Source organism: Callionymus lyra, chromosome 1, assembly GCF_982586985.1.
Source record: "Callionymus lyra chromosome 1, fCalLyr1.hap1.1, whole genome shotgun sequence".
Classification (NCBI taxonomy): domain Eukaryota; kingdom Metazoa; phylum Chordata; class Actinopteri; order Syngnathiformes; family Callionymidae; genus Callionymus; species Callionymus lyra.
Genome location: NC_141818.1, coordinates 13,336,556 through 13,352,544, shown reverse-complemented (window position 1 = coordinate 13,352,544; position 15,989 = coordinate 13,336,556).

The following is a 15,989-nucleotide window of genomic DNA, read 5'->3' as shown; positions in this document are numbered from 1 at the left end:
GTCCTGAACCGTGTGCGAGGAACCATCAGTAGATTCTGATCCACAGACCTCAGAGCCCGAGCCGGGGTGTAAGGCTGGATCAGATCACTGATGTAAGGAGGAGCCTGACCATGAATAGTTCTGAAGGTTGAAGAAACTGGCAGCCAGTGAAGAGAATTAAGGATCGGGGAAATGTGAGTTCTTCTACTAGAGAAGGTATTAACTGTAGGCGAGACACCTACTTGTTTAGACACGAAAATAAACTGTTACAATATTCTAAAACAGAAGACCCAAAGACATGGATTATAAGATCCAAATTATGTTGTGACAGCATTTTCCTGAGTATGGGTATTTTACTCAGTTGAAAAAAACATTTTTTGGTGAGTTTGTACTAGAGACATGTCTTTGTCAAATACATCACTCGGGTTTCTTAGGCTTAGTTTAAATGACTGGCCTAAGTCACCCAAGTATTGATTAAACTTAACAAAAACTGTCCAATTAACAGTGGCTACACTTGTCTGTCAAAGTATGATCACGCTAAATAAAAAAAAGGAATTAACTCTGATTCTGAGATATATCTCACATCCAATTATCTCTGGCTGAATCCAGATGAAAGGAACCATTGACTTCTCTCAGGCATTCTTGGTTCCCCTAACGTTGGCCAATGACTTTAATACGCTTATTCCTACTCCTGACCTTATCACCTCAGATTAAAACTGATCCACGAAAAGACAAAAAGACTTTATTGGCCTCAGCTTATAGCAATGGAAGCGAAGACACCATACAGACCTTTGATTTGATCTTTGAGAAGTCGGTTGAGAAACATCAGGTGTGGTCAAAAAGGAAAATTTGGTTTGTCAATGTATTTCTGACAAAAATAGTAAAGGTATCCTGATCTGTAATCTGTCCTATAATGAACCAAGGGAGGAGACAGTAAAACTTAAATGGCGGGCCTTAAATGAAAGTATAAACATATACAGCATGGTTGCTGGCTATCGATCCAAAATTTCTGATACCGGCACGGATACCGATAACTTCACTCCGATTTCTGAATTTTCTCCGGTTCCTGAAACAATACGGTACCAGTTTTTATCGATTTTAACAAAAAGAAAATGACATTTACACATGGTAAAAATATTGAGTTATGACATTTCAGCAAATTACCAACTATACAATTCATATAAATTAAGAGAAAATAATGCAAAACATTTTTATTGCTGTTTTGTTTCTATGTCAAATGGTTCCAGCCATGACCAAATATCAGGTGTTTTGGTCAAATTATTAAATGTCCGTCAAATCAAATAATGAAGACATCTATAATTTACAATAGATTTGTTAAGAAAAATGAAACATATCTGTTAGGATGCAGTAAATCAGATTTATCTTCGGCATTACAACTTTGTTTCAACTTTGTTGTTCTGATCTTCTTTCACACTGAGTCAGGATTTTTTTTTCCTGTGAACTGGAAACATCTTTGATCCACAAAATAATGTACTTGCTCCTTTACTCGAAACATACACCGGTTCAGTAACTGTAGGATTGTATAGAGAATATTATTTTGTTTCCCTCTTGACAAACAATGTTTGTTGAACCCTCTGATTTAAAGGTTTGTGGTCGTAAATCCTCTGAGATTTGTATTGGCTTTAAAAGTCAGACACCAAACTGCTTAGAATGTCCTCCGATGTCTGTGGTTAAGACGCGTACACCTGTACCTGTTATCACTATGGAAAGAGATGGTTGGCCTTTTCCCGGACAACAAGAGTCGACGCCTGCAACATGTTTGTTTGCATGTGAACTTGAGTTCAAAATGTGCTTGTCGGTCTCTCTGTGCTCAGTCAGGAATGATTGATTTTGAAGTGAAGAATCTTGACAGAATGTTCGTCGTCGCCCCCCCAACACACACACACACACACACACACACACACACTCCACCCCCGAGGCACGAGACCACAGGGCCGAAACAGACAAGCAGCCTTTCCTTTCTTCATCTCAGTGCTCTTCTACCTCTGCCCTCCCTCATTCCCAACATCAATCCCCTTTTCAATATAGCCCTTATCCTCCCCGCTATTTCGGCCGTCCTCCCTGGTGGGTTTATTGATATGTAACATTGATATTTATTGCTGGCCAAAATGAGCTGCTGTCTTGCAAGCTGGTGGGTGGAGATTCCTTATGTGGGTCAATAAGAGAGAGTCCTGCTTGGTAATTTGCTTTGAGGGAATTCGCGGAAGCTGTAGGTTATACTTCTGAGATACAGTCCATCTCAATGTCCATATAGAGCAAAGAAAAAAAAATCAACGTTGAAATTGAAGGGTCTCAAGGAACATCACAGTTTTTCAATATTGCTTAAATGGAAACACTTATTCATACTCCTCTCTCACATCTCTAACCGTATATAAGGTATATAGTCGGAGTTGAATGAATGGAGTCCTGAAATCGAAAGACTCATATTTCATGTGTAGGTCCTGATCTATCTGACGTTTAGTTAACTGGAAATGTTTCCCTCAAACAGGAAATCCATATTTCACTTTTCATTTATTAAACGTTATGAGAGACATGGACAGACAAATCAACAATTCTCAAGTTGAGTTTGAATGTTCTGAAAGTACCTCCAATATGTCCTACAATAATGATGATGCATAAAATATTACTGTACAGATGTAATGAAAAACAATTTCCTAAAAGTAATAATCTGCTAATAAAAGTCCTTCAAAGGCAAAAAGCATTTATGGAAAGTTCTTTCTACTTCACCATGAACTTCAGGGCATCATGCTGATGATAATGTTAAAATAATAAAATAGAGTAATGAAGCAGGAATCTTTATATAAATAAAAAAAAATAAAAAATCATAACTTATTTGTGATTGTAAGTGTATTGTAACTAAAAAAGTTTTAAATGTTCTTATCTTATGTATGTGTCGCATGTTAAAAAAAAAAATATATATATATAAACAGTATAGTATATATAGTTTCTATAAAAAAAGTTTATCCTTAACTTTGTATACTTTAGTCTCTCCTATAATAATAATAATAATAATAATAATAATTATTAGGATTCATATCCAGTCTGGTTCTCCTGAGGCTTCTGCCTTAAAAAGAAGTCTGTCCTGTCTTGTCATTTAAATTCCCTTTAGTATCACTTCCTGGTTTTATTGTGAAGTCCTGATCCTTGTCTTGTCAGCTTCCTCTCCCTCTCCTGATCTGATCCGGGTCACCTGTGTCTTCGTCTCACCTGATCCCTGTTCCCCTTGATTGTTGTGTGTTTAATACATAACTTTGTTTGTCAGTCTCTGTCGTGACGTCAAACTGCCGTGGTATGTGGTTTGCATTTTGCTCCAGTATAGTACAGGTATATGTACTGTTCAGTTCGCCAATGTTCTGTGCCAGTTCCTGCTCTTCTTGTAAGCCTTTTTGTCAATAAAGTAGTTTGTTCATTATTCCTGTTTCCTGCCTCTGCATTTGGGTTTCCTGCCCCGAGTCCTGGCATGGTCAATTTGGAATTGAAATCATCTAAAGACTAATATTAAAGTAATGCGTTAATATTCCTCTGTAAATCATGGTTATTTTTGTAAACAATATATATACATATATATATATATATAGATATATAAATATTTTTTATTTTTTTATTTTTTTTTAACTACATTAAATATCATAAATGTTTGCATGATTTATTTCAATTCGATTTCAATCTACTTTGGCGTAATAATCTGGTCTTAAATTAGCAGCAAAATCTGTGAAAATTGTGAAATCTGGTCCAACAATTCCGTGTATTTCCTGTGTTTGTGGAAAATTATATCCATGATAAATTGAACCAAGTACCCGCTAAAGAATATTAATTTAAAGTGACAGTGTTTTATTATCTTATTGATGTATATGAAATGGAATTCGATGAATAGCTTATGTTTGTGCTTCAAGATAAAGGATAAAAATATATTAAAAATGATATCTTCGCTTTTTTTTTCCAACTAACCTAGAACAATTGGTTGCAAAAAAAAAATGGATTAAATTAAACTCGTTTTTTTTGTGTTTATCCTAATGAATAAAAAAAAGCCCGTCTTTTATTTTTGTCTTTTTTATTTTTTTGTCTTTTTTTAAAATCTGATAACATTTCTTGGGTGTGGTCCAAAGTGAACTCAGTCCAAGTTGTCATCCTCTAAAAGTCAAGTAAGTGCTGCAGTCAGCAAATAACTCTATGTCCAGAGGGATCAACAAGGTTTATCTGTAATGTATTGTATTCACAGATCATGTGTTGCTTATAATATACATTTATTCGTATCAAAGACCCGAGAGTGAACAAGGTATCAACGACCAAAGGAAGCATCTCGGTTCCACTGAGCAAACTAGACTTTTTATTTTTTTATTTTTACATCACTATGTAGTGTCTTCAACCTGATGGCTGTCAAGAGGACGAAGGGTAACAAAACAGAGGCGGCGTTCATCTCTGCTCCGCCATTAGTGATGTCATGTCACCCACTCCTGGGGCTCTGGCTTTGTTTTCCCATCATGCCCTCGCTGCCTGCTGGTTGGTTTAAACAAGCAGGATTCTTCTTCAGCCTTTCAATTATACCATGCCCCGCAGCAGCACACTCCGTGACACTACACACATCAGGACGGGAGCAAAGTCAGTGGGAGGATGGATTTGAATTTGGTGGGTAATGGGTGTGGTGCTGTTCTTGCATATTGGAATTGTCGGCGGTTAAATCCTCATGACTTGAAATTATCAGTGGCGCAGAGAAGAAGAATAATGGGAGACATTCCAAGAGAAGAAAAATGTGTGTTAGTGAGTGTGAGTCACTAGTTTTGCACTGGAAACGTTTACAAACTTGTGGTTAACATTCGACACTTTGGTTCATTGGTGACTCTTTTTTTTGTGTCTGTTTGTGTTATTACCCACTGCTATAGAGTTGTAGCTCTATTCTTAATGTCTTTCCATTTAATATTAACTGACCTTTTTTATTGTTCCACTGTATTGAAAGAATTCAGATAAAAACTGCAATAAATCTGATGAAAGAAACTCCATGATCCAAGACTTGTATCAGGAAAACGGTGTTCCCTTCAGGGAGTCAAACTCGCATCTCCGGGGTTGTAAAAACAATGTCTTAAAGTAACAGTAGACAATTTGTTGTTATTGCGGAGCATTTCAAACTAATGGACAAGGGGCTAAAGCCGGCCTGCCAAGGCATTTAATGTGGCCCATCGGATTGATGAATAGATATGTTGATTTGGGTTCCAATTAAAGTAAAAATTGTCAAAGGAAAGGACTTTTCCTTAAACAGTTACTGATAGTTCACGCAAAAGTCAAGTTTCACTCATTTTCTACTCACCCTGATGTAGACTAAGGGTTGAAATTAGAGTAATCTGTCCCTTTTTAGAGTTAAAGCAGCTCTATGCGATTTTAAGTCGAGCGACGCCCGTCGACTAAAGTGGTAATGTTTAGCCCGACAGTCCACCATCCTTTATTGAAGAATATGATAGATGAGATGTATAAGATGAGAAGAATTGTTCTTGAAAAAATTAAACGTGTGTCAATTTAACACCCTTTTGTGGCAGACGTTGAAAGGTTCACACCGGAAGTACTCGAAAGTACTGCGGGTAAATATCAGGACCAACTGAAGTTTGAATTTTGGGTGAACTATCACTTTAAGTATAAATTGAATTAAGTCACATGCTGTGTCTCAAATCGCATACTTGCGTAATCAAAGTAAGTATTTTTAGTGCGTAAGTTCGTCTCAATTCTTTCGTTTATACTAAAACACCCACAAAACTGAGTATGGTTCGATGGACACTATCTACCCTAAACAGCTGCCATCTTAGTGACGTTGTAAACGGAAGTTACGTCATATATATATATATATATGCATATTTATTCATATACTTACAGGTGTATTTTCAGCAGCAGTAGGAGGATGACACGTCTTTGGTGCTGATACCAGCTTAAATATCTCGCGAATATTTCGATTCTCATATTTTTTCTTTATTTCTTTTTCCAAACTTGCAAAACGTGCTGCCAGCAGGTGTCGATAGTGTTCCTACAGCTGGTTGCAACCATCGTTAAATAGAAGTAGAAGAAGAAGCTGTCACTTCAATTCCAGTTAGAGCGTAGCGGCAGTGTTTGATTTGAGAAATACTATCTGTGGAGAATTTGCGTACTAGCTAGTATGCACGCTATCCTGATGCATACTAACTTCTAGTATACTAAGAGAAGTATGCGATTTGAGACACAGCAACAGACTTCTACTTAATGTTACGGACAGCTTGGTAAGTATACATTTTATTCAGCCTGAAACTAAGCTAAATGATTTTGGACCCGTGAGTGATTGATTTTGACACTACTTACCATGATGCAAACTTACAACACCATCGTTGAGATCCAATGCCCTACATTGGCGAACTCTGAATGGAATTGAACCATTAATTATCTGTAAAATAGTCCTTTTTTACGAGTTGAACTTTGCTTATTCTAGCTTCATAAGAGGTCGTGAGACACCAATGATACACCGTAGGTAACATATAGACAGAGCCGTGGATATGTAAGGTCGCTAATAATCTGCTTTATATTTAGCGTGTGAGACACGTCAATGGACATTGTACTATTTATTTCTTCAGTATCACTGTTACTCGTCACATGACCGTGTAAAGGACAGATGAGTCTAAACCCGTATTATTGTCATATCTTCCACACAATGTTGTATCAACTGTCTCACCGACGGGCTCCTCTTCAGCCACAGAGTTTCTACGCTGAAAGGGCAAAAGAGAACCTCGGCAACCACAAAAGACGTCTGGCCGTCTAGACAACTCCCCGCCCTGGTGACCTCTGTGTGACCTTGTACCCAGCGGGGCCTATAACACTTTGTTTTGCATGTTGATGAATTCTGCTTCCTGTCGGACGTGTCGCGCAACAAAAGCGGTCGTTCGGAGTTCGCGCTGACGGCATGCCATTGAGCCAAAGTTTTTGTCTCTAAGAAAGATGTCATTTTGTCAACTTTTTTATCCTTTCTCACAATCACTGTCTGGTTCATCGACTGTGTAACAAGTAATGACACTTTCACCAGATAAGTTAACTTATTGATTAAGTAGCTTTGTCTTTTTAATTTATTTTTGATAAAAAAAATTTCCCATTACAAGATTTTTGTTTGAAAAACAGGGATAAGCAAGTTACAAAAAGAAACTGGACAAGCCAGTCATGTCATGACAAGACTCAAGAATGTTTTCGCAAAATTATCTTTTTATTTTTCACTATCTCTTACTAAAATAGTGACATAGTTTCCATCACGGAGCACCTGCTCGTCTCGGCGTCGAAACTTCTTCTTTTTTTTAATTCGGAGGCGTGTGATTGTGTCTGGAATTTTACCTACGACGGGTTCCCACACTCGGGGCGCACATGTCTGGATTTATGGTCTGAGGGGAGCAGTCTGGTGATTCCAGCATGAATTATCACCTTGTCACACGACATAAATTAGCGAGCGGCCTCAGTCGAGAGTACACAAGAGCCGGGGACTTCTATTCAGCGGGCCCCTGATGGTGTGCCGCGATGCTAATGAGCAAGTGTTTGCACACGTCTGAATGGACCGCTGATGTATCTGCAGACGTCAGGGGGAAAAAGGGGGATCATTTTACCTAAAAAATGAAATTATTTTTTTCCCTTAATAATGGAAGAGTATGTTGCATGTATTGTTTAAGCAGAAATCTCCCAGATTTTATAAATAAAGACAATAAATGATGCTGACAATTCATTTTCAAAATAAGATTGGGATTTATTTTTTAATTTTCATTTCATCAAAGCAACAGTCATGAAGAGGATTAACAGTTGAATTCAAATTCCATCCGTTTAATACGCATAATAATCCTTTAAAAACGACAAACATGAGATGAGTACAGAAGAATACAGTTGTAGCGTCATTTAGGGTCATGTTGGTAGTTCAAAATATGAAAAAAAAGGGAAGTATATACTGAATATTAAACAATTTTCATGATCTGTTAAAACAAGAAAACAACAACTTTTTAACTCACTCTTCGTTCTTCTCACAAGCTTTTTGTTCTTTTGCCAATCGTGAAAGGTCTGACTCACCCCTCGATTACGGTACGTATTTATAGACGGCAAAGTTGGGACCCGGGGCCCTCGGTGAGATGGGCAGAAAGGTGGTTGAGAGGTGCTTGAAAAAAAACAACTGAAGACCTGATGACTCACCTCTCAGGACTCAAGAGAGCCGACGTCATCTGTCCCGACTGAGTTACTGTTGGGAGTGACATCACTGCGAGCGAAGATTTAACCTCTGCGGCTTCGGCGAAAGCTACGGTAAATGACGTGTTTGAAGACAATTATGAGAATCAACCGTCTGTATAAAATGATGTTCATTGTCACACGCTAAGCTAAAGCGAACATTAGAGTTAATGGATATTCAATAGACTAAAGTCATACAAAATGTCAATGTTTTTATGCTTTTATTTACTACTTCGTCGTCAGTTAAATTGGTCTGTCTCTCTTAATTTGAATGTATATTTTTAAAATCAAATATATATATATATATATATATATATATATATACTGTATGTGTATTTCGTTTTAAATTATTCAGTGGTTTAAACACCACTTTTTTAATATATAAATCTTTTATCAATTTGAATTAGCAACCTTTTAAAAAAAATAAAAAATGAATTGTACAAAAATGAACTGTACAATTTCCCTGATTAATCACAATTAATCGCATTGTATAAGCAAAATACAATAATGAATTCAAACGTAGTTAACTTCTATTTCAATATGAAGTGCCATAAAATGTGTTGTGTTTTATGACCAGCTCTTGCCAGTATGTTCAGTTTAATAAGTAGTTGAATTAATCTTAACTCTACTTGAAAAATTAAAATTAAAAATTAATTAAAAAGAAAAAAAAAGATAATATTAAAAGATTTAAGCTTATCGCCAAGGCCTTGGCATGAATGTTATGAAAACAATGAATTTCTCTTCTACAAAAAGTACTGATGTAGAGTGTAGACCTTGAACTCCTTCGATATTCTTAAGTGAATTAAACCAACGTGCATTAATTCACAAAAAAATACATTTTGGTGTTAATAGTTTAAATGGATAAATAACGGCATTTACTTGCCCAGCCCTATTTTAAATAGACTTTTGGATGAATAGAAACAAACATATAATTTTAAAAAATGGAATATGTTCAAGGATGAGAGAGAAAAAGCGGTAAACACACACACACACACATGCACGACACATATCTGTGCACACACAGAACGACTGATGTTGAAGAATCTGGATGGACCTGCAGCTGCCCGTCTGGTCCAGCTGAATAAAGGGGGGGGGGTCTGTTTTTCGGCTGTGGAGACAGTATGAATGCGTTCCCGATGAGAGATGAGGCATATTGAAAACTATATTAAATTACCCAGATTAACAATTTGGCCACGATCAAGACCAGTCATGGGGGGTGTAGGCGAGGGGGGACTGTGGGTAGCCCCCAGAGTCCATTCATCCCGACAGCGCCGAGGTCGAAAGGTGCCCCAAGTTCACAGGCTCGGGCCCTTTGTTATGCTAACACCCTCTCCCAGATCAGCTGCCCGCTCCACGGCCCGGGCTCAAGCATCTCCCTGAGAACTTTCAGGGAATTCCTCGTTCTGTTGGAATCGCAAACACCCCCTTTTTTTTCCACATGTACACACAAAAACGCACACTTTATACTGTCCCTCTGGATAAACCTACAAGGTTTGATATGATTGCCTTTTTTTTGTATTTAAAAGAATCGTCAAAAAGGTTGCCCAAATCAAGGTCAAGAGAAAATTCTAGCGGACACACATGGCGCTGACGTTTTATAAGGTACGTTTCAAAGGGTCAAAGGGAGGTCAAACACTCTTCACTCGGGGTCAAAGTCTCCGGAGGGACAATGACACAGGTCGGGATTAATCTGACTTGAGGTGGAAATGATGACTTTTAACTGTCGCCAACACAAAATTGATAATTTATCAATTTACCACATTTGAAGGTTGTGTTTACGACGCGCTGAGAAACATGAGGGATCGACGGTGGAATGTCGAACAAGCTTGTTAATAAGCTAGCTCCCTTTATAAAGAAGCGTATTGACTGATAAAAACTAGTGACGTCGAGCTTTAAATCCCTGTCAAGATTTTGACTCGACCAAAGGGGGGGTACACCAGGGGGTACGCCCACAGGCTAAGGTCTAAACTTCCATCACTGACGACGGTTCTTGACGTCACCTTTTGTCATTCTTTCCCCCTGATACAAATGATCAGCCGCTCACTATTAAAGGTCATTAACACAATTATTCAAGATTACAGATGAATGGACTTCACGTTCATATCTCACGATGTCGTGACACACACACACGAACATTAAAAAATAACCGTCTACTGTGTACCCCTTTGTTAGGCCGCTGTCCTCATCCCTCACTCACAAACGCTGAGAAGCATCTCTCCCCAAAAAAAAAAAAAGAAAAAAAGATGCCAATTAAAAGCAAAACCTGCAGTCTTGTGTGACATCCCATCCTTGGAGAAAAAACAAATAAAATCCTTAAAATATTTTCCCAGATTTTTCTGATCTTGCCGGGGTTTTTCCTCGATTCCACATCAGGTCATTTCAATGGATTCTCTTGCAGCCATTTTATAAAAAAAAAAGCGTGCGTCTGCACACCGACGCTGCCACACGAGAAAACACCAGGCTTCTAATTCTGCCAGCATAATTGCCTGATTATAATGAGCGCGGCTTTCTCTCCTCCCTTAGTTTGGCTATCGTCGCTTTGTGTGTGACGGCTGTTTACGAGCGCACAAAACACACGGCCATTACAGTAGAAATTCGCAACAATTATGGATTCATACAGACAATAGAAACCAAATAACCTAAATTGAAAATGAATTTCTTAAATATGAATTTGATGGGTTGTTTTTTTTAATATTTTACAATAACCACCAACTTATTTTAATCCTTATAAAGAATAAAACACAAATAGAGTATATGTTATGTTGATTTAAAATAATATTCCTTAAAGATTCTGCAATAATAAATTTTATCATGACATCAGAAGAAGAAAAAAGATGACAATCTTTTTCTTTAAAGGACGATTTTATCATCTTTTTATCGTGAAAATAATGAAATAAGATGGTACTAATAGATCCTCTTCATATCATCAGGACATGGAGTCTCTGTTACACTCATTACAACGTCGCCCCCCCACTAAAAAAAAAAAAGGAAAGAAAGTTTTTGGACTAGTTGTTATTCTGTCTGTAGCGTTTCACCTCGGCTATATAGCGTTCGTTGTTCCACCAGGATTTGTTCTTCCATCCCTCTAAAGCCGTCTAAGCTCAGACACGGGCTAAATGAGCATGCCCACTCATGAATGCTGTTGCTTAATTACAATCCCTGATGGAAAAACCACTGAGGGAGACGACTGAACACAGCCATATATTAGACGAGGAACGGCATTTTTTTTCTTCTTCTTCCCCCCCGTTCATGTATGTGTTCAAGTGCATATGAACGTGATGAATTGAAATAGGTGTGATTTGATGGAATTCTACCAGAGGTTTTTAAAAAATGACATCCTCGCGCTGCTCACGGCAATATCATCCGATTTAATTATGAAAAAAATAATGACGTTCAATACTCGGGCTTAAGTGAGAATAAGACCTGGAACTATCACCTGCAGTAGTACTTGCTCAATGGACCCAACTTTAAGTCGTGAGGTTGTGAAAGTTTCACTGTTTGGCTCTTACGTTTTCTGAGGCCTTCTGTGCTTTAAATGTGTATACTTGCCTCAGATTGAAGGCCAACTTTGGCCAATAATTGAAATGACATCTACTAAAGAGTAGGAGGAGATCATACTTTAAAAAATGAACACCAAAGACTACAGACGAGTAAACACAATTTTGAAAGAATTAACCACATCTTGTTAATGTATTTTGACACTTAACAGAAAATAGTACCGTAAATCTATCAAATAATTTTTTATAAGAATTAAGAGGCAGCATAAACAGTAATATTTTTCTCTTTTAAATTGCAAACAACAGTTTATTCACTGATTAAACATAAATGTATTCTTAAGACTCTTTCTGTGCCTGACTAGTTTAAGCAACACATTCTTATCATTCAGTACTGTTTCTTTATTGCACCATACAGGCCTGTTTTAAATTCTCCTTCAAACTCAAATATCAAGTTTAGTTTATGACGTTCTAGTCAGGATTTAATCATCAGGTTATAATTTGTAACTTTGATCTTGTACACATTTATTCTCTTAAATTCAGACATAAAAAAGAGGAAAATATATTTTTTAAAAGAGATTTAAATTAAGGTGATATTGCTTTGTGTATCTGAATGATCTGTGAATAAAAATAGAATTTGGGTCGATATCTTCCATCTGCAGGATTTGTTGACATTGTTCATTGTTTGCTTTATTATTTTTACTTCAAACAAACAAAGCCATTGTAAATTAATTGAAGGCATTTCAGTGGTTTCCCAACCTACCGGTCTGCATTTGTTACTGAGACGCACAGAAGGAAAATAATTTATTTAATTTATTGATTATTACTGTCCTAGAGGTGTGTTTTTTCTCTAAAGTAACATTAACCTGTGACTATTGACACGTCAAGACGATTGTTTCAGTCAATTTTACTCAAAAGATAAACCTGTAAACTACTGGACACAGTTTTTATATGAAATAAACTGTCCACAGTGCAAAAAGATGATGAATATACATAAGGAAAATACTAGCAGAGCAGTGAACTTCAGCCATCAACAATTCTTCTTGAAAATCAGTGAGCGAGCATTATGCTCTTTTAATGAAACTACATAACGTCACAACATTATCAAACACATTTGTGTTCATGTTTTTGCCGAGGTCGTCTATTCACGGAAGCCTCACACGTTAATTATTGAAGGATTGCATTACACTGACAATAGACATTCTTTTAAATTACAGAGAATGTCGGTGAAGGCGTCGCACCAAATAGTTCTACTTTTCTCACCCATTTTCTCTCTTGGTGGTGAGGGTTGGCACTTTCTTTTTTTTTTGTTCCACTTTCCCTCCTCTGCTTCGAGGTGCTGCTGCTGCGATCACTGACACACATTTCAAACTCTTGTGTGATTAATAAAAAAAAAAGGAAACATTGTATAATGCTCAGCCACAAAAAGCACCGCCATTAAAAATGAATCACGAAATCCAACGATGAGTCTGTGTGATTGACTGGGTTGAGATTTCTTTTCTTTTTTTTTTTCCTCTCCTCCGCACTGTAATATTCTCATCATCTTTATTTATACTGTAAGGCATGTGAGTTGATACTCGCAATAACTGGTAGGCACTGAGGAGATGTCATATGGATTAAACATTCGGAAAGGGTTTGAAAGTCTAACAGCACAGTGAAGATCCTGGCTATTATGTTTCATCTAAAAATAACAAGCCTGACTTAAAAGAACAGACAGCGAAGGATGGAAGAAGAAGTAGAAAAAATAACACCAACTCCGTGGAGGATTTCATTCAAACAGTGGAAGTGATAGTGCTGCGTGTGATATGAAACGCAGGGAGGAGAATGTACAGTATGAAACTTCTTTCAATTATAAATGAAAAAGTACATCTGCATTTGTATGGAAATAACCTAGATACAAAAAAAAAAGTGTCTTTCTAAAGACATTTTTATAGTGTCACAATTTGCGGACACATTTTTAAAGGTTATAATTGATTTGTAATCGGCAATCAAATGTTTAATTATGTCTACAGTTGCATCACACATTAATGCATGAAATAATAAATGGAGCCAAATCATCACTGAATGTGTGAAAAAAAAAGGGTCCACGAGATTTTTTAAAGATTAAAGGTCAGTCAACACATGTCAATGTCAAAGTAATGTCAAAGGTTAAAACCCCAGCATGACTGTTTAATTTAATTACCATTAAGAAATAATTGACTGTATCTCTTGAACCTGAGACTTTGGTGATTTAATTTTTCCATCTGGGATCGAAGAGGATCTATCAAAAGTAGTAACTACACCAGTTGTGGACAATAACATGTCGTCAGGGGCCACATTTTATACAACGGGTGTTGTGAGGGGTAAAAAGCAAAAATAAATGAGCTCAAAAGTAAAAAAAATCAAGTAATAATAACAGGCTTAATATGCTAAAAGTATTATTTTACTGTATTTTTAAAAACGTTTTGTATGTGATATAAAAGCACTTAAAAATATATATATATTCATATTGATGTGCAATAAATAATCACAGGAAATTACAAAGGCAGATGATAAAAGTCCTAAAACAAAAAATAAATACCATATATAATTGTACGTTTCTACATGATCTTTGATCTCATGAGGGCCACATTAATAAAGTTGAGGGCCACACTTTGCTTTTAAACTTTTGCGTAATTTTGTTGAAAGGAAGTTTTTGTATGTTCTCCCCGTGTTGCGTGGGTTTACTCCAGACACCCCGGTTTCCTCCCACAGTCCAAAAACCTACAGAGGTTGATTGGTAATTGTCAGTAGATATGAATTTTTGTGTGAATGCTTGTACGTTTTTGTAAGTCCTGTGACAGACTGACGTCTGTCCAGAGTGTCCACTGCCCCTGCCTGAAGACCCCCCACCCCCACCACCCAGAAAATGGATGGATAAATTGATTTTATAAGACTAAGTCACAAACTTGACCGCTCTAATATAAATTAGCATTAAAAAATGAAAGTTATCCCAAGACTTCATTCTTATAGGACCAGGTTGTTTTTTCTCCATACGGATTAATGTGATGGTCTATTTTATCTTGAGTATGAAGTTGGCCCTGGACTTGTAGCATTAGTGAAACGTTATTTTTCTTTAACATTTTGTTTTTTGTTGCTAGAACCTGACTCAGAAACTCAGCTGAGTGTGCCTGCTCAATAAACCCATTTCCATCCCAGCCATATTAAAGCAGAAATGTCACCAGTTGTAATCTTCTCAAGTCAAGTTTAATAACCTGAAATGGTCTCTAGTCATAAAACTGCAGTGGATTAGAGTTGTTACACAGAAGTACATGATGGTAATAAGTATACTGTAATGTACTGCTTTTTTCATCCCTATTAACTTAGTCCAGATGTGTCAAACTCATGGCTTTGGCGCGAAATCCAGTCCACTAACTCATATTTTATGTGTCCCGTCGAATGGTTTGCTCAAATCAAAGTAAATTAAGGTTTGTGTGATATCATGACCTATAAAGATGCCAGTGATTAATATAAGATAAGGAACATAGCTCTTTGATGTCAACAGGCTTTCAATATCAGTCAAAATGAGGTTGAAGAAAAGGAATTTGCTTGTGGAGTGTTTGATAGAGGAGGACAAACACATACATAACTAAGATATGAGCTTTCAAGAATTTAAAACAGTTTAGCTATCAGACTAATACTTAGTGTTGACAGTTTGGCAAAATTAATCATTAAAGGATGTTGCCCCCTTGTATTATTGGGTTTCATTATTACCCTGTTGACCGGGTAATAAACATTAGCAGGAAGCTGCATTCTAGATGATAAAAGTACCTTTTTAGGCATACATCTCACAAAATAACACTTTTATATTTCTATTCAATAACAATAAATGAGTCATAACTATTTTTTCATTAAGTTAGTTATTGTTTTCAGGATATTTCCTTTACAGGCCATGACTCTCAACAGGAAGTCGATTTAAACCATTTAATTCTTTGCCTTTTAACTTTAAACTTACAGGCACCAGAAGGAAAGTAAATGAAAATGTATTTATTTAGGAAGATGTTGTATAGTTCTGTCACATAGCAAGATAGCAGTTTTTGTTACTGCTATCAAATGAATACCACAAACATGTGACCAGAATATTTTAAAAGCCTGATAAGGAAAACGTGTGACATTCATCCCACATATACAAGCAGATAAACTCCATCCAATATCTCTAACATGAAATCTGAAAGGGAATTCACTTTAGTCATGGGATAAAACACTACATTAATGATATTTGAATAGGAGTTAATTCAAACAATCAATGTTTCAAAACTAAAACAGTTATAATTGTAG